This window comes from Eucalyptus grandis, chromosome 5, assembly GCF_016545825.1.
Source record: "Eucalyptus grandis isolate ANBG69807.140 chromosome 5, ASM1654582v1, whole genome shotgun sequence".
NCBI lineage: Eukaryota > Viridiplantae > Streptophyta > Magnoliopsida > Myrtales > Myrtaceae > Eucalyptus > Eucalyptus grandis.
The window spans coordinates 53,956,775-53,984,435 of NC_052616.1; the positions used below are offsets into that span (position 1 = coordinate 53,956,775).

The 27,661-nt window shown below is 39.2% G+C and overlaps 2 pseudogenes; one reads left to right on the plus strand and one right to left on the minus strand.

The window, feature by feature from the left end:
• LOC120293124 overlaps positions 1-27,661 on the minus strand; it is a 173,605-nt pseudogene that overhangs the window by 65,580 nt on the left and 80,364 nt on the right.
• The window catches only part of LOC104445536, a 165,881-nt pseudogene that overhangs the window by 984 nt on the left and 137,236 nt on the right, over positions 1-27,661 (plus strand).

Here is a 27,661-nt window from a genome sequence, read left to right on the forward strand (position 1 = left end):
TCGACAATATCAAGGCTAGGATCCAGGACAAGGAAGGGATTTCCCCAGACTAGCGGCTACACCCTGGCGGACTACAACATCCAGAAGGAGTCGACCCTTCACCTCGTGCTCCGTCTTCGTGGTGGATTCTAAGTGGTTGTGTCTGCTTGAAAGTTGGTTTCTCTATGGACGAGGGTTGTTATGAATGAATTTCTTTGAAAGTGTTTATGTGAAATCAGGGCCGATGGGTTCCTGATCGTGTATGGCTTGTGAATAAATCCTACTTTCAATGGAATAAAATAGTTTACTCTATCTATCGTCGGTGCATTGGTCTCTCTTCGTGGGTGCTTGCGTTGAGAGGGTGGTGCTTTCTTCTTCCTTTGGATGTTGCAGCGATTAGCTTTTTCCCTGGGTTTCTTTAAACTTCACAATGTTCTTCATTTCTCTTCTTGCTCGATCGCTTGAATGTCTTGCCCAGCATGACCTGTTGTTCCATCACTTGATCACCCCATGGAGTGGCCAACAGCTTTTGGCCATGGAAAACTACACCCCAGTTCCTTTTGAGTGGGGTCTTTGAACCACACGATCTTTCTTTTTCAATTATTCTCCCGAGCAAACAAGAACACAAAAAATATATAAAGGGCGAGCCCTTTCCCCATCTGATTTGACTCACATACTCTTCCCAATTTTCTTTGTGGGTCTCACGCTTTATCATACTTGGTGGTCAAGGTTGTGAGGTGGCCTCGATTGCTGTGCCCGAGATCGGCGTGCAAGACGGAGAGATCCATCCATGAAACACGACCCACCATTTCAAATCCAACAGAGTTCGCAATTTGTACATTAGTGACAAGTTACCGCGACCTACCGTCCTTTAACGGATAGATTTATGGATATTTATTTGCAGAACAGTCTAAGTAGGCATTTTCAAAAAGCCGGCTTCAAAAAAGACCATGAGTAACGCGGTTTCTCTTAAATTTATACCACACGCGACATAAGTTCATTTTAAAGTTTTAGATAACCTAAAAATATTATCCAGAAATCGCCATTAGCCTCTTTATTGGTAGCCAACTAGTTGTCAAACAAAAGTCGAAAGACCTTTCTTGATTTTTATGGAATTAGATATTCGTAGATTCGAGAACTTTGATTACACTAAAGATTTTTATTAACATTCTTTCGATATCAATAAGTTCAGTTATTACCTAACGTGATCGTGCATTCTTCTACATATTGTACAATTTCATATACAAACTTCAAAAGGCGATCATACATGGATGGTTCATTCGTGTTATTCTAAACTAACTACCAAAGTAAAAAGAAAGTAATCAATTAATTGAAAGGTGCGATTGCAAGTAGTAAACACCCAAACAGTATAAAAGAAAGGGCTAAACTAAGTGTATGAAAAATAAACCCGCAACTTATTGGGTGTTTATTACAATACGACATAAAACCCAAGACATATATTGGGATCGAATGGTATAAAAAATTAAGACCTGCTTCAACATTAGTCATGCCACCATCTTCAAGTATTTCGGCTTCCTTCTCCATGGATCGCCTTAAGGGACTAACACTAAACTAGGCAACTAACTCATGCCATGCAATCAATGCAATCAAGCAAGTCCAAACAAATTCAAACAACTCAAGACAAACTTAAGATAATGCCTTTAGCCTCTTAATATGGTTAATCTGGGTCAAAATTGACTGGAACGCCCTCTCGATGTTCATCGCGTCCAATGTTCGTCGCCCTCCAATGCGGAAGGCATTCCCCCAGACCAGCAGCCACACCCTGACGGATTACAACATGCAGAAGGTGTCGACCCTCCACCCCGTGCTCCGTCTTCGCGTTGGATTCTAAGAGGTTGGGTCTGCTTGAAATTTGATGTCTTTATGAACGAGGGTCGTGATGAATGAATTTCTTTGAAAGTGTTCATGTGAAATCGCGATGGTTCTTCTTCCTCTGGCTGTGGTAGCGATTTGCTTTTTCGCTGAGCTTTAATATCATTTGTCGATTATCGGAACAAGGCCATGTGCCAGTCGGACAAATAGCGAGAATCTTCTCTGATTATTTATTTATTTTTAAATCATAATGGTAATAATGTTTTCCACCCCTCGAATTGTCGCTGTTAGCCCCCACTGATTATCAAGGATAGAGTACGACCAGCGCGCATCCCACGAGACTATTTATTTTTTCCCGATGTTGGGGATAAGAAATGCAAGGGCATGCTGGTTCCACGTTTCATTATTTAAGTGAAACACCAAATTTTACCCATTTTGGACAGTGGATCCCACTTTCATGCATCCTGATAATCAAGGTTACGACTACGTTTCCGAGCGTAAATACCCCACACTCCAATCAAGAACACGTAAGGGAACTCCGTAAGCACGATCAAATCAAGGTCCCCCACGAGCACTGGATACGAGACGTGGACTAGGACAACAGTGGTCCGAAAGTCGCTTAACGTGCGCATCCCCTCGTTAAGCGCGTACCAACCAACTTTCCTCGGTTACAATCCGCCGGTCAAACCTATCTACCTCCCCCGACGCCACACTCAAGCGCAAACCATGTGCTCTCCTCTGTTTGCTGCTCGATCAAGCAATCTTTCACCACAGGTTGGATCTTTGATTCGTTGAATGAATTGGCTTTTTATGACAACTCAGCATGGAACGGTGGATATGAGATGAATTTCAAATGCTAACGTAATTAATTGAACAGAAAAAAAAGAGTAAAGAATTGCGGGTAAAGAATGGATAAATAATTTGCAAAAAAACTTAATAAATGCGGTTGATTGCGGATCGTTTATAATTAATTATTCTCGGCCTTATTTAGCATGGTACAAAGTGTAGCCAATTAAAAGCGGTTATCATTAAAATTCCAAATTTTGACTACCCCGATATTCTAGGCCTCAACTTGATTTTCTTCTAACCGCACGTTTCTTATTTATAAACAGCTACAATTTGGCTCTATCTCTATTTTCGCATCTTTTATCGATGTTGTAATCAACTGCTCCCTTTTATCACATGTTGATTTCTAGTCTTTGTCAATTGCCTTTCCTATAATAGTCGTTAATTTGTAGTGATAATTCACAATTGCAATGTCAATATCGCAGTACGTTCTTTCATTGTCGACCCCTTTTCCCCTGCTTCTGAGCTAGGTATCTTCTTCCTTCCGTTGAAGTCACGATGTCATCTAAGGATGAACTCCCACATACTCGCCTTCGACGTTCTTGTCGGGCTTCAACCAACTCCGAGAAAGTGAAGACAGTAGCTAAGGGCAAGCAACCCTCACTGGCCTTCGGGAAGGCCTATGTGATCATGGGCAGTTGTGGTGGCCACCGACAAGGACTTGCTCCTTTTTTTGTACTTTGATTTTAGAAAAAAAAGTATTCATTTTAATTCATTCAATCTAACTTAGGTAAAATTTGAAAAAAAAAAAAATTAAAAATACCATGGGAGAGAGAAAGTGACAAAAAAAAACCACGTTGGCATTTTCCATTTGCCAAATTGAATGGATTTAACATAAAGACTTCATTGTATTAACTTGACAAGTTCTATGATTTGATTGTACTTTTGAAAAGCTTTAGAACTCAATTGTACTTTCATAACAAGTTTAAGATTTATAGTACACTTATCCTTAGAATAAAAGGAATTTATATTTATGCCACAAAGTGCGAAAGCAATCTACTTTAAAGAAATTGACGTATTTTTTGGAAAATTGTTCTATTCAACTTGCCACGGCCGCATTAATTATAGCAAATTTTTCTAGTAACTCACACACGACCTTTAAACCACATGAAACAAGAGTAGGATTGTGACATTCGAAATTTTCTTTGTAATTCATGATATTTCGAATATATAGTTAGTGAGATAGACATTAGGGGCCTATTTGGTAATTATTTTGTTCTAAAAAACAATTTCTATTTAGAAATGATTTTTTTCTAATTCTCGTTTCCTAGATGAGTTTCTGAATATTTGAAAGTATTTGGTAACCATTCAAAATTTTTATTCTCATGATAAAAATATGTTTTGTATGACTTTCAAATTCTTTGTGACTTAAAATTTCTTTTAATTTTTAATAATTTTATTACATTTTTTTTTTTATTTGTTTTATTTTCTTTTTTTTTTTTCCCTTCTTCTTCCCTAATCCAGTCACCAATCTCAACTATAGAGGGCCACCAGTAGACAAGGACTAGCGACCTCACCAGCCATCAGCGAGGCTTGACCTCCTAGAGCCACCACAACGTTGACCTCGCTATGGCCAAGCAACGCCACCTCGTGGTGGCCCAACCAAGCCGAGCCTCACCGTGGTTGGGTGAGTCGTCTTGCCCAAATTTGTGAGTCTAAGCTCACCCAACTAACGACGAGGCTCGACCTTGCCGGGCCACTGCAAGGTCGGCCTCCCTTGATCGGGTGATGTAGGCCTCATGATGGCCCGAAGAAGTTGCTACTCGTCTGGTTGGTTGTTGATAATCACTAAGGTTGGTGACTAGCGAAAGAAAGAAGAAGAAGAAGAAGAAAAACATAGAGAAAAAAAGTGGTCTTAATTCTAAAGTTGTTTCCAGGAACGAAAAAGTAACTTCTTTTTATTTCTTGATTCTATTTTAAATTTATTCCCGAGACCAAAAAAGTTATGAAATGGATTTTTGTTCTTTTGCTATTCCGGGGAACAAAAGAGTAGAATCAAACATTGTTTGACCGAATACCAAATAGGCTCTAGAATGCCAAAAGTTATGTGCGGCACTCACTTTAATATATAATTTTTTTGATCACTTAAGACGCGCATGACAAAATTTAACGGCAATCAATTTACGACCAGAAATTAATTTCTCAATTTCTATTCTATGGACGAGTTTTTGAATAAAAACACGTTTGATAACAATTCAAAATTTTTATTTATGAAATAAAAATTCGTTTGATAACAAAATAAAATTTCTATTTCTAAGAGTGGCAACAACCGACATTCGATAGCTAGAGTCTAGCATTTGCCGACCGTCGTTCGACGTTTGGTGACCCACGGTAGACGGCCGAAGTTTGAAGTCCAACGTTTGACATCTAGTGCCAAGTCGATGACCGGTGGCGGCCAAAGTTCGAAGTCCAACATTGAGTCCGACAATTGGTAACCGACGTCCAACGTCCGGAGTTTGATGTCTAACATCCGACATCCGAAGTCCGGTGGCGGGTGGCAAGTGGCCGACATCTAATGGCTAGTGGCGAGCAATGGACGGAGTTGCCGACGAACATTCAACGGTTGGTGGTGAGCCTCCAGACATCCAATGATTGGCAATGAGCGGCCAACAACCGGTGGGTGTCCAGCATCCAGCGGCGACGGTGGCGTCGACATCCGGAGACCAGCAACGGAGCGCGGTGGCCGGGACCGGCGTCCCATGGCTAGTGGTCGGCGCCTGGTGGCAAGGCGAGTGGCGGGCTAGTCGACAATTAGCGGCGAGCGTCCGGCATCCCACGGGCAGCAAGTGGGCAATGGGCAATGACAAGAGTGAACAATGAGAACATTTTTGATTTCTCATTTTTATTCCATAAATAAAAAAACTAAAAGTTTTAACTTCTAATTTCTGCTCTAAATCTACTTCTAAAATAGAAATTTGTTCCATAAATAGAAAATTGAAATTGTGTTACCAAATGGTTGCTCCAAACTGTTCAAGGGACAAAAAAAAGAGAGAAATAGATAAACAAAAATTTTGTCAATGCTCGCCTTAAGTGCTACTTTAAAAACAAAAAACAATTACTTAGATATCTCTCTCAAGTCACTAGAATTACGGCATGGCCATATTTTATTAATTTATCAGTCTATGTAGCTCACCGGCATATCCAGTCAACGTATAATCCTTAAATGATGTCGTCTAAAAATTGTAAATGGTAATTGTTTGGATGCCAAATTTTATTTAAAATGATTACTTCAATGCCCATTGTTGTTAAAAAGTGACTACTTCAATGCCAAGCATGCCACGTGAACTGAATTTTTTAGATGATATGCCAAGTCATATAAAATTTTTAATTATAAAAACCACGTATTTTTTTTTGCTAGAATTTCTCGCCGCTAGCATAAATAACCTTGATTTGTACAGAACTAGAGATTCGTAGATTCGAAAACTTGGATTATGCTAAAATTTCTATTAGTGCTTTTTCGGTACCTAATAAGTTTGGTTATTACCTAAGGTGATCATGCATTCTTTTACATATTGTACAATTTTATATACAAACGTCAAAAGGCTCCTTTTGTATAGTTTGGTTAAAGCTCAATATATTTCTTACTTTTACCAAAAAAAAAAATATGTCAAAAGGCAATCATACATGGATGATTCATTCTTGTTATTCTAAGCTAACTAGCAAAGTGAAAAAAAAAAAAAAAAAGCAATCAATTAATTGAAAGGTGAATTGCAAGAAGTTGACACCCAAGCAATGTAAAAGAATGGACTAAACTAAGTGTATAAAAATAAACCCACAACTCATAGGGTGTTTATTACAAAAAAAAAAATAAAAAATCGAGACATATGTCAGGATCAAATGGTAGAAAAAATTAGATCGGCTTGGGCATTGGTCACACCACTATCTTCAAGTATTTCGGCTTCCTTCTCCATGGATCACCTTAAGGGACTAACACTAAACTAGGCAACTAACTCATGCCATGCAATCAATGCAATCAAGCAAGTCCAGGCAAATTCAAACAACTCGAGAAAAACTTTAGATAATACCCTTAGCCTCTAAATATGGTTAATCTGGGTCAAAATTGACTGGAACGCCCTCTCGATGTTCATCGCGTCCAACGTTCGTCGCCCTCCAATGCAGAAGGCATTCCCCCAGACCAGCGGCCACACCCTGGAGGATTACAACATGCAGAAGGTGTCGACCCTCCACCTCGTGCGCCATCTTCGCGTTGGATTCTAAGAGGTTGGGTCTGCTTGAAATTTGATGTCCTTATGAACGAGGGTTGTGACGAATGAATTTCTTTGAAAATGTTCTTGTGAAATCAGGGCCGATGGTTTTCTTCCTTTGGCTGTGGCAAAGATTTGCTTTTTCGCTGGGCTTTAAGATCTTTTTGTCAATTATGGGAACAAGGTCATGTGTCAGGGAGACAAATAGCGGGAATCTTGTCTTTCTGATGGCATTGTAATAGTATATCTAATAAATAGAGAGGTTGAGATGATGTCTCTTTTTTGCGTTTGTTGGCCCTATACCTCTACCCTCTTTTTGCACTCTCGGCTGTGAGGCTTCACCAATCAAAACCTTTTTATTTCTTTATTTATTAATTTATTTTTATTTTGGTTTCAATTCGCCTTTCATTGAGTGTTTGAAAGTTTTTTAAGCCTGCCAAGTGTTTCAACTTTGAGCTTGCATGCACAAGCTTGCGCAAATTTACTTGCCACTTTTTGCATTTCGTCCTAAAGAAAGCCTTATTCCGCGCTAGGGTTTTAGTGGCGAATCCTGAAAAGATACATGAATCAGATTGCTTTTGAGTAGGGTATGGCCCCTCGTTCATTTTCACATTTCTTACACGAAAGAGAGAGAAATGGAAGGGGTGGAATCCAATGCTTACTTGTGAAAGAGCACGATGCATCTGCCCCCTCGAAGTCGGAAAAATAACCATTGAATCGGTCCCCACGCGCTCACACAAAACCCCTCGAAAAAAAACAAAAACCACTGAATTGGTCAGTCCCTATACCAAAAGACGATTTTTTTTCCCCAAGGGAGCTAGCTGATTCCGAAGTTGGGGATAACAAATAAAAGCACATGCTTTTTCCATACACTTCCCAATTTTACTCATTTTGGATTCCACCTTCCAGCATCCTGGGTATTCAAGGTTTCAACTCGATCTCCGAGCATCAATTTCTCGCATTGCACCAGAGATTCTTGTCCATCTCAAATTCCAACAATCTTGAGTCCTCAATATTTTCCTCCAAACCCATCATTTCAAATTCAGGAGAGTTTGCAAGTTGTACATTTGGTAACAAGTTTAAAAAGCTTTAGAAAAGTTTGAATTGTGAATCGTGATGAAAACAATAGATAATCATATTATTGACTTGATTAGTAGCTTAGAAGCATGATAAGATGCACATCTTATCAGCATGAATATACTGACTTGCTTTGTAGCTTGAGTGATCTTGCAATTTCTTTGCTACACATGATACAAGCTTCAGAACTTAAGTAAGCATGGAATATCCAAGCAGGCAAAGCGAAAGGATTGGTGTACAGAAGAACTAGAATCCATCCCTGCCGGAATGCATAGTACCACACTCCAATCAAGAGTACGAAAAAGAACTCGGTAGGCACGATCAATTCTAGGTACCACACGAACACCGGACACAGGACGTCGACTGGGACAACAATGGTCCGAAAGTCGCTTAACGTGTGCACCCTCGTCAAGCACGTGATAACGCCTTCTAAGCATAGCCTTGGATACAATCTGCCCCAGTAAGACCTACCTCTCTCGACACCACACTCAAGCGCAAACCACTTGGCTGCCATGTGCCTCTCGTCTATTCACCACTCAATTGGAGAGGTCGAAGCAGACGCCGCTAAGGAAGGCCCTCGATAGCGAATCCCAGACGAAGATCTCCAGCTTGAAGCTAGCCCGACTCAGCTTGTTGTGGCTGAACGCGAAGAACTGGTGCCACTCCGGCGAGTCGGTCCGCTCGCCAAGCCAGTGAATCGCCCACTTTGAAGAGACATAATGAGTCGACATGCTGATCTTCACGTAGGAGCTGCCATCGTGACCGAGACCTCGCAGCTTGACGATCTTGATGGACAGGTACTGCATTGGCTCCCCTAAATCGTGCGAATGGATCCTCTCTATCTTGGATGCGAATCTGAGGTGCGACAATATCTGCCCGTTTCGCCGGAAGTGGTCTTCAATGAGGCCTTATATAGCATTGTACAAATTGTGACCATTGGAAGCAATTATCATTCAAATTCCAAATTCTAACTACTCCCAAGATTCTAGGCCTCGACTTGATTTTATTGTAACCGCACGTTCTTATTCATAAACGGTTACAATTTAGTTTATATCTCTATTTTGCATCTTTTACCAATCTTGCAATCAGCTGCCCCCTTTTATCACATGTTGATTTCTAGTCTTTGTCAATTGCCTTTCCCATATTAGCCACCAATTTGTAGTGATAGTTCGCAGCTGCCGTATTGATAATGCACTGTGAACTCTCACCAGTCCATTAAAATTCGGATTATATCTTTTGTTAACATATGCCCCTTTTAAAATATATATATATATATATATACTAAAGTGTCGGGGTTATCTTTTCAAATTTTGGGCAGAATACCGGCACCCTGATAACCGTTTTATCTTGTCCCATGTTGATTGGACACAGCCCCATCGACCGAATTTCCTTGGTGCCATGATTTTCTACTAGCATGTAGAACTACTACTCGGAATTCGCTTCACCTTTTTACATCAACGCCACCCTCAAGTGCAAACCGCTAGGCTGCCATGTGCTTCTCGTCTATTCACTGTGACGATCTTGGTGATCAAGTATTGCATTGGCTCCACCAAATCGAATAAGATCCATCCTCTCCATCTTGGATGCGAATCTCAGCTACGATGATATCTACCTGTTTTTGGGAAGGTAGTCGTTGATGAAAGACGTTTCACCAAATGTTGGCTTTTTGATTTGTGGAATGAATTGAGTTCTATGACAACTCAAACATAAAACAGCGATTATGAGATGAATTTCTAATGTTAACAATTGTATAATTATTTAATGGAAACGTTAATTTTTATGATGTGTAGCGTGAGTGTATTAGTAATTTAAAGTTTTGCTTACTAAATTTACACAATAAATAAAAATTTACGCACGAGCTTCCGCAAATTTCATTTCCAAGAAAGTTTTAATCCACGCTGGGGTTTGAGTGGCGAATCTCAAAAAGATATTCGAATCATATTTTGCTTAGCATATGGGGCCGCTCGTTCATTTTCTCATTTTTTTGCGCAGAGGAGAAAGAAAAGGGATGGAATCCAATGCTTGCTTTACGATTTTTTTTTTTCCGTTTTTTGTTTTTTGGTCAGAATAATATACCTTTCATTACAAACCAAAATTGGACACCACGAAATTTCAACATCTAAGCATAAAATTAAAATTAACCATAAAAAAAGGAGAGGGCTAGTAATCTAGTTCGGTGGAAGCTCTCCCACCCACCCAATCACCAGTCACTCGATTGGTTTCTCTAGGCTCGTGGATCAGACTGACACCTCGCTGCTGGCGAGGACGACTCTGCAATCATCCATAATACCTCCGTCAGCCCATGGAGCTTCTTTATGGCCAAGATACACTGAACGACTTCATTTTCTCATTTCTTGCACAAAGAAGAGAAGAAAAAAAAAAAGAGTGTGCGGAATCCAATGCTTACTTCACGATTTTTTTTTTCGAAGGGAGCTGGCGAATTTCGATGCTGTGGATAGTATGTATAAGGGCATGCCTTTTTCCTAGGGGAAAGTATAAAAAAAAAAATCCTAAATTTATTATATTTACATTAATTCAGTTCTCAACCTTTTAATGAGACAAACTCAATCTTAAACTATTTTACATAAATACCAATTCAGTTCAACTTTGAGTTAACGTTTTACTCATAAGGAACATCTTTTGCCTCGTCCCATACATTTTCAAGAGGGACAGGAAATGAAAGAGAGGCCACGGCCACCCTTGCCCCTTCTCTAGGCTAAGAAAAGAGAAAGAGATGCCTTGATCCCCGGATTTAATGACACCTAATCGTAATCTTCATAACGATCGCACTTTACTTTTAACCGACGGTTCTGCTTTCCCTGTTCTTACTCTCCATCTCGTGCGGCTCCATTTTCACCATAACTTTTCGCATCCTCCCAATTTCTCCCTCGTGGGTTGTGTACATATACTATTTAGTACATATGGAGCGTGACATAATTGACAAGGGCAAATCTTATACATGCCTAATTAAGTCCTTTTTGTTTCCGCCATTGAATAATAACCTGATTTCCCTCCACCAATGCTTCAAGTTTTGATTGCTAGTGCACTATGCAATGTGAGGTAGAAACAATAATACAAGATATCGGATAAAACTAGTAGGATCGATTTAGTGATCCATCTTATGTGCGGTGGATTCCTCGCACCCCTAAGTACACACAAGTTTGTGTTTGTTTTACTATCCACTCAGCTTGAATCTTACTTGGCCCATGAACTTAGTGAGTTATTTCACGACTCGAGTTTAACTACCTAATTAAGTGACCTTCGTTGTCCTATTAAAAAAGATATTGGATGAGATTTTTTATATATCAAAGACAATCGCAAGCACTGATTTTAACTACAAAGTACTGACTAATGGTGGGTAGATACAAGGAAAAAAAGAACAGCTAATAGATGGGCCAATATGACTAGTGATTATGGATAAGATTAGAAGAGGTCAATATCAATGATGTGTGTTTTTCTCCGACACAGCAATGACAATCTTTCCTTGGCAAAACGATTTTAGGATAGGAGCACTTGTGGATTCCACCTGAAGTATGTCTTTTAGATAATGGGGAAATTACATTAACAAAACATGCTCATAGTGAATTTCTTAAATGGAACAAGGTAATAACACTGATTGATTTTGGTATGAAAATTCAGTAGGAATTTATTCAAATGAGGACAAAACGTTGATGTCTTCACTAAATTCTTGAGAGATTGCAACGCTTCCCAATAAGAGGAGTGTAGATGGTCACGTATGGTAGCGAGCATAGCAATGATCGTCATCAAATGGCCATCCCAAGGCCTAGGCGAAGCCACCATGGCCTCGCTAGCCATGGGCAAGGCCGCCTTTGCCCACGACCCTTGGCAAGGCCAGGGCAAGGTTGGCCTCGCCTAGAGCTAGGCAAAGTCACCTCGCCCGCGGCCTTGATCAAGGTCGAGTGAGGCCTACAATTGTTGCCGGTGGCCAGTGAGGGTTTCGTGGCGCTTGCTTGCTAGCCACCGCAAGGAAAGTCCAAGGAGGAAGAAGAGAGAAAATGAAAGGAAAAAAGAGCAAAAAAAGAAAAAGAAAAAAATAATAAAAAAATTCGAAAAAAAAAAAGTTATTAAAAAATTGCCCAATCGACAACGTCATGGCTAAGATCCGGGACAGGGAAGGCATTTCCCCAGACCGGCGGCCACACGCTGGCGAACTACAACATCCAGAAGGAGTCTACCCTTCATCTTGGTGTTTAAGTGAAATCAGGGCCGATGTGTTCCTCATTGTGTGGGGCTTTCAATGGAATAAATAGTCTGTCGTCTGTGCATTGGTCTCTCTTCGTGGACGCTTGAGTTGAGATGGTGGTGCTTTGTTCTTGCTTTGGCTGTTGTAGCCGATTAGTTTTCTTTTTTTCTTTTCGGAGGGGGCTTTTTAAAACTCCGCAAGGTTCTTCATTTACCCCAAACTTGTCGATGCGTTTATCCAGCTTTAACTTTTGTTCTGTGACTTGACTACGCAAGGAGTGGCCGACAGCTTGCTCGGCCGTGGAAAACTACACCCAACTTCCTTTGAGGAGGCTCTTTGAACCACCCGATATTTGTTTTTCATATGATAAAGGCGCCCGAGAATAAGAACATAAAAATATGGGAAAATGTCACCAAAAATTTTAAATTTTGTTAATTGTAATATATTTATCTTATTTTTTTTTTGTGACATAAAAAAGCACGAACTTCGTCACATATGACGCATTTATTGTTAATTTCTTTCTATAACACCAAATACCTTAAATTTATGCTTATGTACCACATTCAATATAAATCTTTCTTTTGGGACATCAAAAACCCCAAACTTTTTCTATGACACTAAATTTTAGGGATTAATGTGTTGCATGGATATAAATTTAGGTTTTTGGCATTACAAGAGAAAAGTTTAAGGTAAATGTGTTATATTGGATAAATTTTTGATAAATATGTTACATAGGTATAAGTTTGAGATTTTTAATATTATAAAAAAATGATTTGAGATAAATGTATCACGGTTGGTAAAGTTTGAGATATTTTGTGGCTTTTACCCTAAAAATATTTGTCATTAAAACTCATTTATTGGGTCCTTTGATATTTCTAATTAATGCTTCTTGACAAAGTCAGATGGAAAACTTGGGGTGGGGGGTTGGCGATTCCCAAGGAGGGGGTTGGAATTCAACGCTTACTTACGAAAGATCACGATGCATCTGCCCGCCGACAGAAACCATTAAATCGGTCCACACACACCCACGAACCAAAAAAAAAAAAAAACCATTTAATTCAATGACGATTCCACTGCTGGGGATAAGAAATATAAGGGGATGCTTTTTCCACGTCTCATTTGAGTGATACACTTCCCAATTTTACCCATTGTGGATCCCACCTTCTAGCATCCTATGTAATTAAGGTTACGACTCGCTCTCCAAGCATCGAATTTTTGCATTGTACCTGAGATTCGTGTCCAAGATGGAGAGGATCCGTCCGTTGAACACAAGCCATCAAACTCTGTCAATCTTGACTCTTCGATATTTTCTTTCGAATGCATCATTTCAAATCCAACAGAGCTTGCAACTTGTACATTTGGTGACAAGTTTAAAATGCTTTGTAATGTTAAAAATTATGAATCGCGATGAAAACAATTGAGAAGTATAACATATGGAGAAGCATAAGAACACAATCTGTATAGGCATGAATTCAATGTCGATTCCAATGTTGGGGATAAGAAATACAAGGGCATACTTTTTCCACATCTCATTTGAGTGATGCACTCCCAATTTTACCTATTGTGGATCCCACCTTCCAACATCCTCGGTAATCAAGGTTACTGTTGAGATGGGGCAAGCGATCGAACAAAATATAGACGGAAAAAGAAAATAAATCGGACACCAAATTTACGTGGTTCGGTCGTAAAGGCCTACGTCCACGGGGGAGCGTGAAAGAACGAATTTCACTATGATCCCAGCGTCTGAGGAATTACACGCTGAGTCACTTCAAACACTCTCTCTGCCATTCCTGAAGCCCCAATTACACCCAATAACACACACAGTGTTTAGCCCCGAAATTCCTCAAGAAATAATCTCTCAATCTCACGAAGGAATTACACGCAAATCTTACTACAAGATTTAATTGGCTTCAACACTAAACCTTCTTGGATGTAATTCACGACAAAGAAAATCCCTCCCAAGCACTCGACAACAAGACGGCGCTTCAAGACCAATTCTTCACGATCAACGGTGGAACACCAAGCACTCACGCGGCGCTTCAAAACAATTTGTGATCCACGTCTATCACCCACAGCCTCGAGTCTATATATAAGTAAAACCCTTATTCTTTGCCAACTTCTCATAGGATTTTGTTTCCTATCCAAAATATATCTTTGTATATTTTAAACAAAATCCAAATCCTAGTCAAAGTTGGACTTTCCTATTTTAACAAAATGCCGACTCTCCAACGCAGATTCAAATTCGGGAAGTTGATCTTCGAATCTTCTTTGCTCGATTGCGAACATCCGCAACATATCCAATTCGGAATATTCGTAATTTTGCATTGGGCTTAAACTCGAGACATATTTTAACAATCTCCACCTTGGCTCGACGTTTGAGCTAAGTCACAATCGCTTCATAAAAATTCAAATTCTGCTTCTACTTTCCCCTAGCCCCCCGATGGGCTCAACCGCCACAGATATTGTCCAAGTCCAAGCCTCGCTTGAACTTCGCCATAACCGAGGACCTCATCAGAATACCAACTCCACATGCACCTTTAATTGCTCCGCAATGATTTTCCGACATAACCTCCTTGACCGCAGATAAAGCAAAACCATTGTTGCATCCATATCTGTCAGGAGATTGAATACATACCTTGTCAATATTAGCGATTCTGACAACCATTGGCTCTATAGGCTCCACCTCGCTATGAGCATCATCATCGTGTCGATTACTTTGCTAGTACTCGTATTCGCTACCTCAAGAGTTTCGGTCGTAACTCCACCTCAAGCCGAACACCGTTCGGATCCGTTTAATTCTTTATAATCACTCCTAGCCGGTAGTGAGACTCGTCAAAAGTAACTTCCTGCTGTTAATAGGTGAATTTATATCTAGGCACCACAACCGATCGCCTCGCTCACCTTGTGCATAGCCATGAAATATGCACCTTGCCCTCCCATCGAGCTTACCATCACTCACTCGAAAATAATACGGGCAACGTAACATTCTAATGATAGAATAACCAACAACGTTACCTGACCACACTTTTTTAGGAGTCCGCCATTCAATAACAGTTGATGGGGATCTATTCACCATGCAGCTTATTGTACTTAGCACATTAGCTAGGATTCTCCTAGCAATACCAGCACTAGAGATAATTTTTCGGGTCATCTATAGTAAAGTTCTGCTCATCAATTCTGCAAATTGTTGTGATTTACTAGCACTAGTGCGGTGTTTTACTATGCTCTCTTTCATGCAGAATTTATTTGTCGGCTCGAGCGAACTCCATGCTATTGTCGGTCCCGCACATGCTTGATCGACTTACCGCCTCCGTCTCAATCAAAGCTCTTGACTGCGAGATCCCGACACCAACATCAAACTTGTGCCTTGGCACAAACACCCAGGTTTTCCTCAAGCAGTCAAAAGACTCTCGAACAGATGCATCAGACGTCTCTGCAGCGAAATTTATCACTGTCTCACCTTGAAGTTTATACATGACATCGTGCTTGATTCCTTTCATTATCACCAGAGCACCTCGAACAACCTTCAGAATTCCACCTTTTGAAGAATACCTGCAACCAGCTGAATCTAGGGCACCTAAGGAAATTAAGTTCTTTTTCAATTCCGGAACATGCCTCACTCCAGTCAATGTCCTCACGATACCATCATGCATTCTGATTTTAACATTACCAACACCCACAACATCGCACTTAGCGTTATTCCCTAATTGAACTTTACCACTACCCGTGCACTGATAAGTGATAAACCAGTTTCTATTTGGTGTGACATGAAAAGAACAACCAGAATCCATAATCCATCCATCAAATGATGAATCATTAATGATAGACAAGACATAATCGGCATTATCTGCTACAGCTGCAACATTATCTGCAGAATCAACTACAATTTCCTTACCCTTCTCATTCTTCAGCTTAAGGCAATCCCTTCTAAGATGCCCCCTCTTGCCACAGTTTCAACAGACAACATTAGCAGTCCTAGACTGACTACGTCTGTTCATATTGGTACTACTATTACCCACACGTGTTACGAGATCTTCCTCTATTTTCACCTACTAGAGCGTGAGATCAGATTCGCCAGATTCTCTTCTACGAATATCCTCACTCGTAATCAAATCTCGAACCCCATCAAACGTCAAACTTGTTGACCCAGAGGAATTACTAACAATAGTAACGGTAGTATTCCAACTATCGGAGGCAATGGGGATAATAGAATCAAAGCACGTACCTCATCTTCAAAGTCAATCTCAACTGAACTCAATTGACTAACAATCACATTAAATTCATTAATATGATCAAAGAATCGACGCACCTTCGCTCATCTTCAAATTAAACAGACGTCGCATCAAATAGACCTTGTTGATCGCAGAGGGCTTCTCGTACATATCCGACAGGGCTTGCATCAAATCAGCAGTGGTCTTCTCCTTCAGGATGTTAAACGCGATGTTACGAGCCAACGTCGGCCCGAATAACACTCATAGCTCGTCTATCCAAGAAATCCCAATCGCTTACTTCATCGTCGCTGGTTTCTCCCCAAACAAGGGCAAGTGCGGTTTCATCGATAAAGATAATCTTCAATCGCATCTTCCGAAACTAAAATCCTTCCCATCAAATCTATCGATTCTCACTTTTACTTCTTCTGTCGCCATCGATTCGCTTCAACTTAGCCAAGCCTGGCTCTGATACCACTTGTTGAGATGGGGCAAGCGATCGAACAAAATATAGACGGAAAAAGAAAATAAATCGGACACCGGATTTACGTGGTTCGATCGTAAAGACCTACGTCCACGGGGGAGAGAAAGGCGAATTTCACTATAGATCAAGCGATACAAGGAGATTACACGCTCAAGTCACTCAAACAGTCTCTCGGTGTTTCCCAAGCCCCAATTACACCCAATAACACACACAAGTGTTTAGCCCCGAAATTCCTCAAGAAATAATCTCTCAATCTCACGAAGGAATTACACGCAAATCTTACTACAAGATTTAGTTGGCTTCAACACTAAACCTTCTTGGATGTAATTCACAACAAAGAAAATCCCTCCCAAGCACTCGACAACAAGACGGCGCTTCAAGACCAATTCTTCACGATCAACGGTGGAACACCAAGCACTCACGCGGCGCTTCAAAATAATTTGTGATCCATGTCTATCACCCATAGCCTCGAGTCTATATATAAGTAAAACCCTTATTCTTTTGCCAACTTCTCATAGGATTTTGTTTCCTATCCAAAATATATCTTTGTATATTTTAAACAAAATCCAAATCCTAGTCAAAGTTGGACTTTCCTATTTTAACCCGGACTCTCCAACGCGATTCAAATTCGGGAAGTTGATCTTCGGATCTTCTTTGCTCGATTGCGAACATCCGCAACATATCCAATTCGGAATATTCGTAATTTTGCATTGGGCTTAAACTCGAGACATATTTTAACAGTTACAACTCGTTCTTCGACGTCGATTTCTTACATTGCACCTGTATTGACACTTAAGTTTTGGCTACTCAATCATTCATTGCATAGAAAATTATAAATTAGCTTTTAAGCCCTTAGAATTAATTTGCATAGTATTTAGTTTTAGGAGCATTTATTTTTAAGTTTCATTAATTGCGTTGGACCGATGATAAGTGGTAAATGATTCTGAGCCCAATGAGGCCCGTAAGGTAGAGAATAAGACTGAGTCCACGAAAGCATGAAATTCAAGCCCATTGAATACCTCATATGGATGAAAATTGCCTGTGCTGCGCATGAGTAATCAGAATTGAAAAATTTTGAAGTCAAGAGAGCATAATCTCTTCCAAGGAAAGACACGACAAGAGGAAACAAGGGCTGAATACGTGCAATCTTTGGCTAGAGAAGGATAGTGGGCAGATTTGGCGAGAGGGGATTTAGAAGATCGACTAAAAATAAAAAGGAGAATTCAAAGAAGGAAACAAAGCAAGGGAAAATCAAGAAAGAATATTGGCAACCGTGTGTGCCAGTGGAGAAAAAAAGCAAATTCAATGGGATTTTCCCATTATTCAAGGGAAATATTCAGCAATATGGAAAGGACTCATTTAGGGTGGAGGATCGTGTGAAATAAAAAGAAAAAAAATATATATGAATAAAAGGGAATTGGGAGATTTACGTATGAAGAACGAAGAGACCATCGTAGAGAGGAGAAGAAATGACCAGAGAGAGAGAGAGGGAGAGAGAAAAGAAGCTCTCGGCTAAGCCTTGGCCAAGATGCCTCTCCTGCGGCGCTACCTCGCCCGTGCTGCCAAGCCCGACACGTGCGATCACCGGCGCCGCTCGTGCCGCAAACCTGTCGTTGCACTTGCCAGCGCTAGAAAATTACACCATAAAGATCTGGAATGGCAGGCCCTTGCTAAGGGCAAGCAAGTCGGCCTTCGGGAAGGCCCATGGGACCCTGGGCAATTGGGGCGAACACCAACAAGGACTTGCTCCTTTTTTTCTACTTTGATTTTAGAAAAAAAAAATATTCTTTTTAATTTATTCAATCTAACTTAAGTAAAATTTAAAAGATAATTATAAAAATACCACGGAGGAGAGAGAAAGTGATAAAAAAAATACCGCATCGGCAATTTCTATTTGTCAAATTTTATGGAGTCTTGATTGCACTAACTTAATGAGTTCTATGATTTGATTGTACATTTTTAAAGATTTAGGATTCAATTATACCATCATAACAAGTTTTAAAATTTCTAGTGTATTTATCCTTAGAATATAAGCAATTTGTATTTACAATGCAAAGTACAAAGACAATCTACTTAGAACAAATTCCCTTGGAAATAGATGTATTTTTCAGAAAATTGTTCTATTCATTTTGCCACAGCTACATTGATTATAGCAAATTTTTCTAGCAACTCATATGACATTTAAACAGCAGAAAACAAGAGTGTAACTATGACATCTGAAATTTTCTTTATAGTTCATGATATTCAAATATATGATTAGGGAGATGGACACTAGAAGTGTCAAAAAATTGTGTACAGTACTTACTTTAGTGTCAATTTTTTTTTGAATCACTTAAGTGTTTCTTTTTAAGAAAATAATCACTTTAGTGCCAACTCCAATATGAGACGTTGGAATTTTACCGTGACATATTTTATTAATTTATCAATCATACGTGGCTCGCCGGCATGCCTAATCAGCATATAACCCTTAAACAACATCATCAAAAAATTCTAAATCGTGATCTTTGAATGCCAAATTTTGTTTTAAATGATTACTTCAATGCTAATCATTGTTAAAAAGCGACTACTTCAGTACCAAGTACTCCACGTGGATTTTTTTTTTTAAAATATTATGCTAAGCTATATATATATATATTAAAAGCCACATATTATTTTTGGCTGAAATTTCTTCCGCTGGCACTTAATTGATTGTTTTTTTTTCTCTTATTTGGAAGTGAAGTGATTTGGCGAAAACTTTGGCACTAAAGTGAGCACTATACACAATTTTTGATATTTTTAGTGTTCTTCTACCTATATAATCAGTATAGTAATTGTCAATGGGGATCGATACGCTCCTGAATATGTATCAAGTAATTTTAAAACGTTAAATTTTTACTGAGTTAAATCTTTTAATTTTCCTATATATTTTCTTAATAGTTTTGGTGATTTCACAATAATTTCTAATATTGTCATTTCAAATGAATACTGATTTCTCGTTTATTTACTACAATGTAGAGTATCTATCCAACCTAACATAATATCTCCATTCTTTTTAATCCAACCATGCCATTTGTCACTACTTTAGCTTGGACAAATGTCTTAATTCTCATCTTATGCTTTGCCCAAATGCCTTAATTGAATCCGTTGAACATAGCTCTTATGACCTCATGCACGACATATTATTTTCAACTCGAGTAACTTTATATCTACTACTATTAACTGTAGTTAATTGACATTATTTTTAACTCAAGCTAATAAATGTTACTTCAAAATTCTCTTCAATATAGAAAAAATTAAGAAGACAAGAGATAAGATACATTCATTCCTCTCTTGAACGTGCAACTTCATCACTTTTGCATCTTCAAGTTCAAAAACATTTTTATTCCACTCTCTTTCAGGACGATCAAAGTTCAAACCCTCACTTTCAATCTAGTTTCTTACAAGTTATATTTATGGGTTTCCTTTATTTCTATCAAATTAGCTTTGTTGTTTTCAAAGAATGAGATTTGTTAATGTTAGTAATTATTTTGATTTCAAGGTGATTAAAGACTTGCTTTGTTGAATTTCACTCAATGTGAGTGAAAACTCTAAGGACTAAATTGGAATGATCTACTTGTTACTCTTGAGCTTAGTTGATTGACTGTTTGTTTATTTAGTTTAGATTTTACTCTGTGTGAGTAAGTCTCAATAATTGTATGTTAAGCTATTGTGATTATTGGGTTTGAATTAAAAAGTTGTTCTCGTGCCTAGAATGTCTTAAAGAGATTACAAAAAGGTTTCGTTGCATCTTGAACGAAAAAATGTGACAATAGTAAAAATAAGTATAAAAAGAGATATCTTGGTAAATTCATAACAAGGTTAGGGACAATTTTGAAATTTCTAGAACTGAGGTGGGGCTGTTAATAGGGTTATTTTATTATTAGAGTTAATTAGCGAATTCCTCAAGTAAAATTAATTAGAGGGTGTCATGACCTACTTTTTCCATCTAGAGGGGAAAAGACATAGGTTTAGGAATTTTGTCTAAAAGGGGGCTTACAACACTCGATTAGGTGCAAACTCTTTCAAGTCCATATCCCACGCAATGTTGGGGTATTCAATTTTAGCTTTAGTTGATGCTATAGGGATTTTCTAAAGAGGAGTCATAATTAGCCTATTGAGGTTGGGTAGAAATCGAGCGAAACATGGTAATATACCTCACTTCCTACGCAACAAGAAAATCAAGGGTTGGAGACTTGGGCATACTAATTAATTAACTAGTGCCCTTTTGGTATCTAATCATGTTTATTTTAGATTTGATTCTAAACTTATCCATTAACATGTGAGGTGATCCAAAAAAAAAAAAAAAAAAAAACATGTGAGGTGATCATATAGGTGTGTGATAATTAAAATAACAATTAGCAATTAAGGAAGCATTAAATAAATTGCAAGGAAAAGCTAGAAACTAACAGTAAGAAATACGAAATATGCCATTCCTAACTAGGCCAAAGGAAAACCACAATTAACATATCAAAAGTGCACAATCAAGTGATGATCAAAATAGAATTGCACAAATGACCTAACGGTAGTATCTAAGATTTCAAATCCTACAATAAAGCCTTAAGACCTTGTTCAATTTTGAACATAATTTTGAACAAGGATTGTCACTCAATTTAAGAGAAAACTACAAAAACAACTTCTTCTTTTTTAGCTTTTTCATAACTCTTAGAAAAGATAATTTTTTTTTTACAATTTTTAAAATTTTAAAAAACATTTGATAATTTTTTTTATTTTTTATAATCCAAAATGGGATTCAAGCTAGGCCCATGGACAAGCATGGGCTACCTCTCTCTATAGAATGGGCCAACGGACATCAAAGCCTTAAAGAAAGCAATGGTCTCAATGAAATAAAACCCAATCCGGCCACTTTATGGGTTTGCGTAAACGTTTATTTCTCCCAATTTCTATTCTTTTGTTCCCTAAAAAATAAAAAATAAAAACACAGAAATCCATTTGGTAAAACTTTTATTATCGGGAACAATTTCTCTATTTTTTTTGTTCCCGGAGAATTTTGGAATAGAAACAAGAAACAAAAAAAAAATAACTTCTTGTTTTTGGGAACAATTTCTAGAAATAAGCCAATTTTCTTTTTTATTTTTCTTTTGTTCCTCTCTCTTGCCGTGACCACCTCCAACCGCCCGAAGCCGCCGCCAACCGCCACTACCGCCAACTGCGGCCTTCGCCACTGCTTGGTCGTGTAGGCGCGATAGCGGCGGCGGTTGGTGATCCGTGAGCAAGAATGAAAAACAAATAAATACAAAAAAGAAACTATTTCGTACCAAACACATTTTTATTCTTTTTCAATTTCTGGAGTATAAATTTTGTATAGTTATCAAACACCTTATTTTACTCGAAATTGTTCTCCTGAATAGAAATAGAAAAGAACTATTTCTGGAAAAAAAAAAAACTCTTCCCCATACTAGAATTGTTGTCATACGCAGCCTATGGCTCCATTTGGCAATGTTTTTGTTTCTTTATTTTTCTATCATTTTGTTCTTCGAAATAGAAAAAAAAAAAAATCTGTTTGGTAAAATCAATTAATTTTTCTATTCCCCTGGATAGAAAAGTGACCAGAAAATAAATTTGGAACAAAAACAAGAAATAGAAAAAAAATAGTGTCTTATTCCCAAGAACAATTTCTAAAAATAAGTTTTTCTTTTCTTTTCTTCTTCCTCGCCGACGGCACCGGTGCTTGCCGTCGGCCAACCGCTGCCCCCACCGGTAGACTATCACCGGTTTGCTTGCCATCGGCCGACCGCTACCCCACCGACCATCACCATTAGTAGCTGGTTGACCACCACCTACCGTCGCTGTTTCTTTGTCGTTGGCCAACCACCGCCATCCCAGCCCACAGTCAATGGTAGGCAAGCTGCGGACGGCGACAATCGGTGGTAGTCAACTAGCAAAGAATAAGGAAGAATAAGAAAAGAAAAATTATTAAAAAAAATTAAAAATTACATAACAAAAAAATTTGTAAATCATACTAAACACATTTCTATTCTTTTTCCATTATGAGAATAAAACATTTTTATACTTACTAAATGTGTTTTTTTACTAAGAAATTGTTTTGAGAAATAGAAATAGAAAAGACTAATTCTAAAAAAAAGAAAAAGGAAGTTGTTTTTAAGAATGGAAGAATTACCAAATAGACCTTACAACACCAAATCCAAAGCCCACTCAACCAAAAATAAACCCAAACACGCCAAAGCAAGCGCAACACTCACTACCTTGTGGCAAAAACAAGCCCAAATTCACCAAATTAATATCTCAAGCTCAAGGCTCACTAAGTTTAAATGAGCCCAAAGTCCACTACTCTCCCTTACCCATTTTTCAATACCACGACTGCTGCTCGTCTTCTCCGAGCACGCCCAGAACACCAAAACTCCGGCCGTGAACAATGAATTTTGCAGTCGATTAATATACGCTCGTTCGTCAGGTCTCCACCATTGGCCACCATGTTCGACCATCATCACTAGTCACCGCAAAAACGCTCTATTCGGCCTCTCTCTCTCTCTCTCTCTCTCTCAACTTTCTAAGGGTTTAGCAAGGCCTATGACTTAGTGGGCAAGATGGAAATCCAGAGAACTTCTGAGAATTTTGTTGTCGACAAGGAAAGCTTGTTGAACATCGCCATGAAAGAGAGTCCCAAGAGTTCCTGGATCACGGTGAGTTTTTTTCTTTGCCTTTTCGGGCTTTTTAAATACCCTGAAACGTTGTTGTTTCTTATCTTGTTCTTTTTCCTGATTTTCTTCTCGGAAAGAGTAATGTTTTTGGCAGTTCCCACATATTTTTTTTTGGTAAGAGGTAAGAAACAGTTCCCACATATTCTTCTATCCAATTCTTGATTAATGTATGAATGACGATGAGCTCCAAAAGAACAGCAAATCGAAATACCATTTCCAATTTGCCAACAGCATAAAAATTTCGCCAGACCCTCAAACGTTTCTATGGGCATGAAATTTTCTTGAAAAATAACTCATTGTGTTCTAGCCTTCGTTTTCATATACGATATTCGTTACATGGTCAAATGTTCCTGCGCTCTTCATGGCAAGATAACACTTGAAAACTTGCGGACAGGGGTCATAAGGAAGAGCTTCAAGTGTGGAGCTGAGAAGAAGACTAAAGCTACTGCTAATGCCAATGCTCCAGATCATAAGACCGATGCAGAAAAAGTAGGTACAACATATTTTTCCCTTCATAAAAACTTCGATTGATTTTTGGAAGAATTTTTCTAATTCTCATGATGTGCTCATTCCAAAAGGAAATTATCAGGATTGATACACAATTTATCCAATTTTTCTTATTAGTTTTATTGTTTTCATATCAGAGGTAATGGCCTTCTTTAAAGGGAGGTTAAAAAAAGTAAGATAGGTAGTGGGTAAAGGGTTAGGTCACAGAGTTAATGAATTTGGCACCCTCTATTTTACGGGAGGGAAGAATCTGTCTTTTGGCTTTCCGTCTTCTAAATTCTCTAGGAATTGAGAGTTAAATAAAATTAAAGAACTCTCTAAGGGGTGCCATCCCACATGGAGGTCTATCGGCTGGGTTTCCTATATTAGAGAATTTTCAAATTAAGTGGGGCTACCTAATTAAGATTTAGGGTTTTTTTTTTTTTTTTTTGTCGGGAAGATTTAGGGTTTGATATAAGGATTTTTGTTTGGTATAGTGGACCAAGAAGTTACACATTCACTGTTAGATGAGTAGCACATCAATGATCTAATAAAAATTTGGTTCTAACAGTAGCTGTCTTTGATTGATACATCAATAGATCTTGCCTTTCCTCTCTCTCTCTCTCTCTCTCTCTCTCTCTCTCTCTTTTCCAGATTATTTTAATTAATTATTTGACAAAAGAACATTTTAGTTTATTAATCGACATTTTCAACGGAAGAGGCTATCATCAGCACACCGGAAAGGCTCAACATGGAGGCCGGAGGAATGACGGCTGAGCATCATAACGATTCACGAGCAAATCATCAGATTACTATCGCCACCACCATCACCGGCATCATCGGTGACGGCAAATGCACCGTGGCTGGTGGCAAATGCATCATCTGGAGGAGTAGCTCGAGACGTACCTCTCTTTCATGGATTCTTGATCCCAAGAAGATTTTCGTCTTCTTTGCTACCTTGTAAGCGATCGAGTATCCCGACGACCAATTTTCTACATTACTTTTCAGGTCCATTGCTGATCTCAAAAGGCACTTACACAACGATCACATAATTGTTTCGCTGTATTAAACCAAAATTACAATATGTCTAGCTATACATTAAAGTTATCAATTGAAGATTATTCCCTTTCACTGAAACATTTCCCTCTCTATGTGGCAGATAAAGCATGGGAACAATCCTACTCATATATTCCACTCTTTCCATCCCCAAACCACAACCGGATGGCAATTCCTCTTGATCTTGTACCATCAAGTTGCAATCATGTTCGGACATTGAAACCCACCCAATTGGTCCTCCACTAAAGAAAATCATTTCTTTAGGATCTAGAAACAGCTCCGTTGCATCACCGTGTGTACATATGATTCAGTGGGCACTATCTCCGAGTAATCTTCTCTGAGCATGGAATTTGCAAGGCGTGGTGATTAAAGGTGAAGTCAATTGAAGAAAAGGAAGATAGTGGAAGGAGACGTGGTCACCTAAGGGACAGCTAAAAGGTCACATGCTTTTTGCTATTTAACAATCTATCTGAGCCTCACTTCTCTTTTTCTATATTGTTTTTAATCCTTCTTTCCCCTTTCGGAATAATTTTTCAAATGAGAACAAGGCCATGTGCCAGTGAGACAAATAGTGATAATCTTGTATTTCTGATGGCATTGTAATATTATATCTCGTAAATGGAGAGGTTGAGATAATGTCTATTTTTTGCCTTTTTTGGCCCCATACCTCGAGCTTCTATTGCACTTTCGGCTGTGAGGCTTCTTCAATCAAAACCTTTTTTATTTCTTTATTCATTTATTTATTTTAATTTTGGTTTCAACTTGCCTTTCATTGAGTGTTTGTAGGGGAAATTTTTTTTGAAGCCAATCAAGTATTTCAAATTTGAGCTTGCACGCATAAGCTTGCGCAAATTTACTTGCCTCTTTTTACATTTCATCCTAAAGAAACCCTTATTCATCTATATAAAATGAGGCAAGAATGAACTGTCAAAATTGTAACCATGAATTGAGAACTACCGTCGCTCTCCCGGAGATATGTCCTTGAGCAAGTAAATCAAATTAAAGCAAGACCTGAATCAAGGGATCCATTTCAAGGTGGGCTGATTTACCTAGCGCGGTTGAAGGAGAAGATCCACGAGATCGAGGGTGTGCCTGTGGACCACTTGGCACTCCAGGTGAACAGCGCGGAATTGCAAGACCAGCAGTCGGTCAGGGAGTGCGAGCTCTTGGACAATTCCGAGGTCGAGGTCTCCGTGAAACAATGTTCCCCGACTGCATTGGCCGCGCCCGGCTCCTTCAAGAAGTTAAAGGTGATGGTGTTGCCAAAGTGCAGGACGAAGAGGATTGCGGTCGAGGTTAGCGCATCGGACAATGTTGGGGAGCTGAGGAAGGAGCTCCAGAAGCTGCAAAAGTCGTACCAGTTACATCTACCACAAGATGGCTATTTCTTCATATACAAGCAGAACTTGAGGGATGAAGGTAGGTCGTTTAGGTAACACCATGTTGGCCAGGGTAACACTGTTGAGATCTTCAATGGAAGTGTTGCGGCCTGATCATTGCTTCGTTTTTATTTGCCCCCTTTTTAACGTCTATTCTAGTTATGTTCTCCCAATCTCTAGGATGTACACTTAAATTTTAGAAAATCCAAAACCTCAGCCACCATATTACACCGAGGCACCATCACCGTATTCGACCACAAACGACCTCAAATCCTAGTTTTAAAACCATAGATCTAAGCCTCTCTCTCTCTCTCTCTCTCTCTCTCTCTCTCTCTCTCTCTCTCCCCCCCCCCCCAAGTCCGCGTGCGCACATTTGCACAAACCAAATCAATGGAAACAATGAAGTTTCGTGATGGTCCTCGTCCTTAGAAGCAAAGATTTCGCAATTGTCTTCCACAAAAGCAAAGCCTAAATCTAAAATGCCTTACCAATGAAAAGTCTAGAACACTGTCAATCACTCCCCTTTACCCTATCACATCTTCAGGAGAATGTGGGCCTTTAAAGGGCTTACATCCAAACATCTTACTGGGGAATAGGGCAATGCTCATCAATCTCTGGCGAAGAGGGTGGGCATGTCACGCTGTATGCATAGGGTGTGATGGCCCAAGCGATGGTCCTCGGATGTGTGCAAGGAAGGAGTCCCTCTCTTGTCCCACATCGCCTAGGGAGGGAGTCTTGGACTAGCTTATAAGACTTGGGTCCCTCTAAACTATACATATACATTTTCTTGGGGTAGTATGGGCTGCCCCGAGAGGAACAAAACCGTGAGAACTTAGTGTCCAAAGCGGACAATATATGTACAGTGGAGACCCGGGATATTACAAGTGGTATCAGAGCAACACTCTTAAGACAATTCAATATCAAACTTGAATATGGTGAAATGTAACATCCTGGGTCTCCACTGTACACATATTGTCCGCTTTGAACATCAAGTCCTCACGATTTTGTTCCTCTTGGGGCAGCCCATACTACCCCAAGAAAACACATATGTATAGTTTAGAGGGACTTAAGTCTTATAAGCTAGTCTAGGACTCCCTCCCTAGGCGATGTGGGACAAGAGAGGGACTCCTTCATTGCGCACGTCCAAGGACCGTCGCTCGGGCCATCACACTCTCCACCTCTTAACAGAACAGCGTCCTCGCTGTG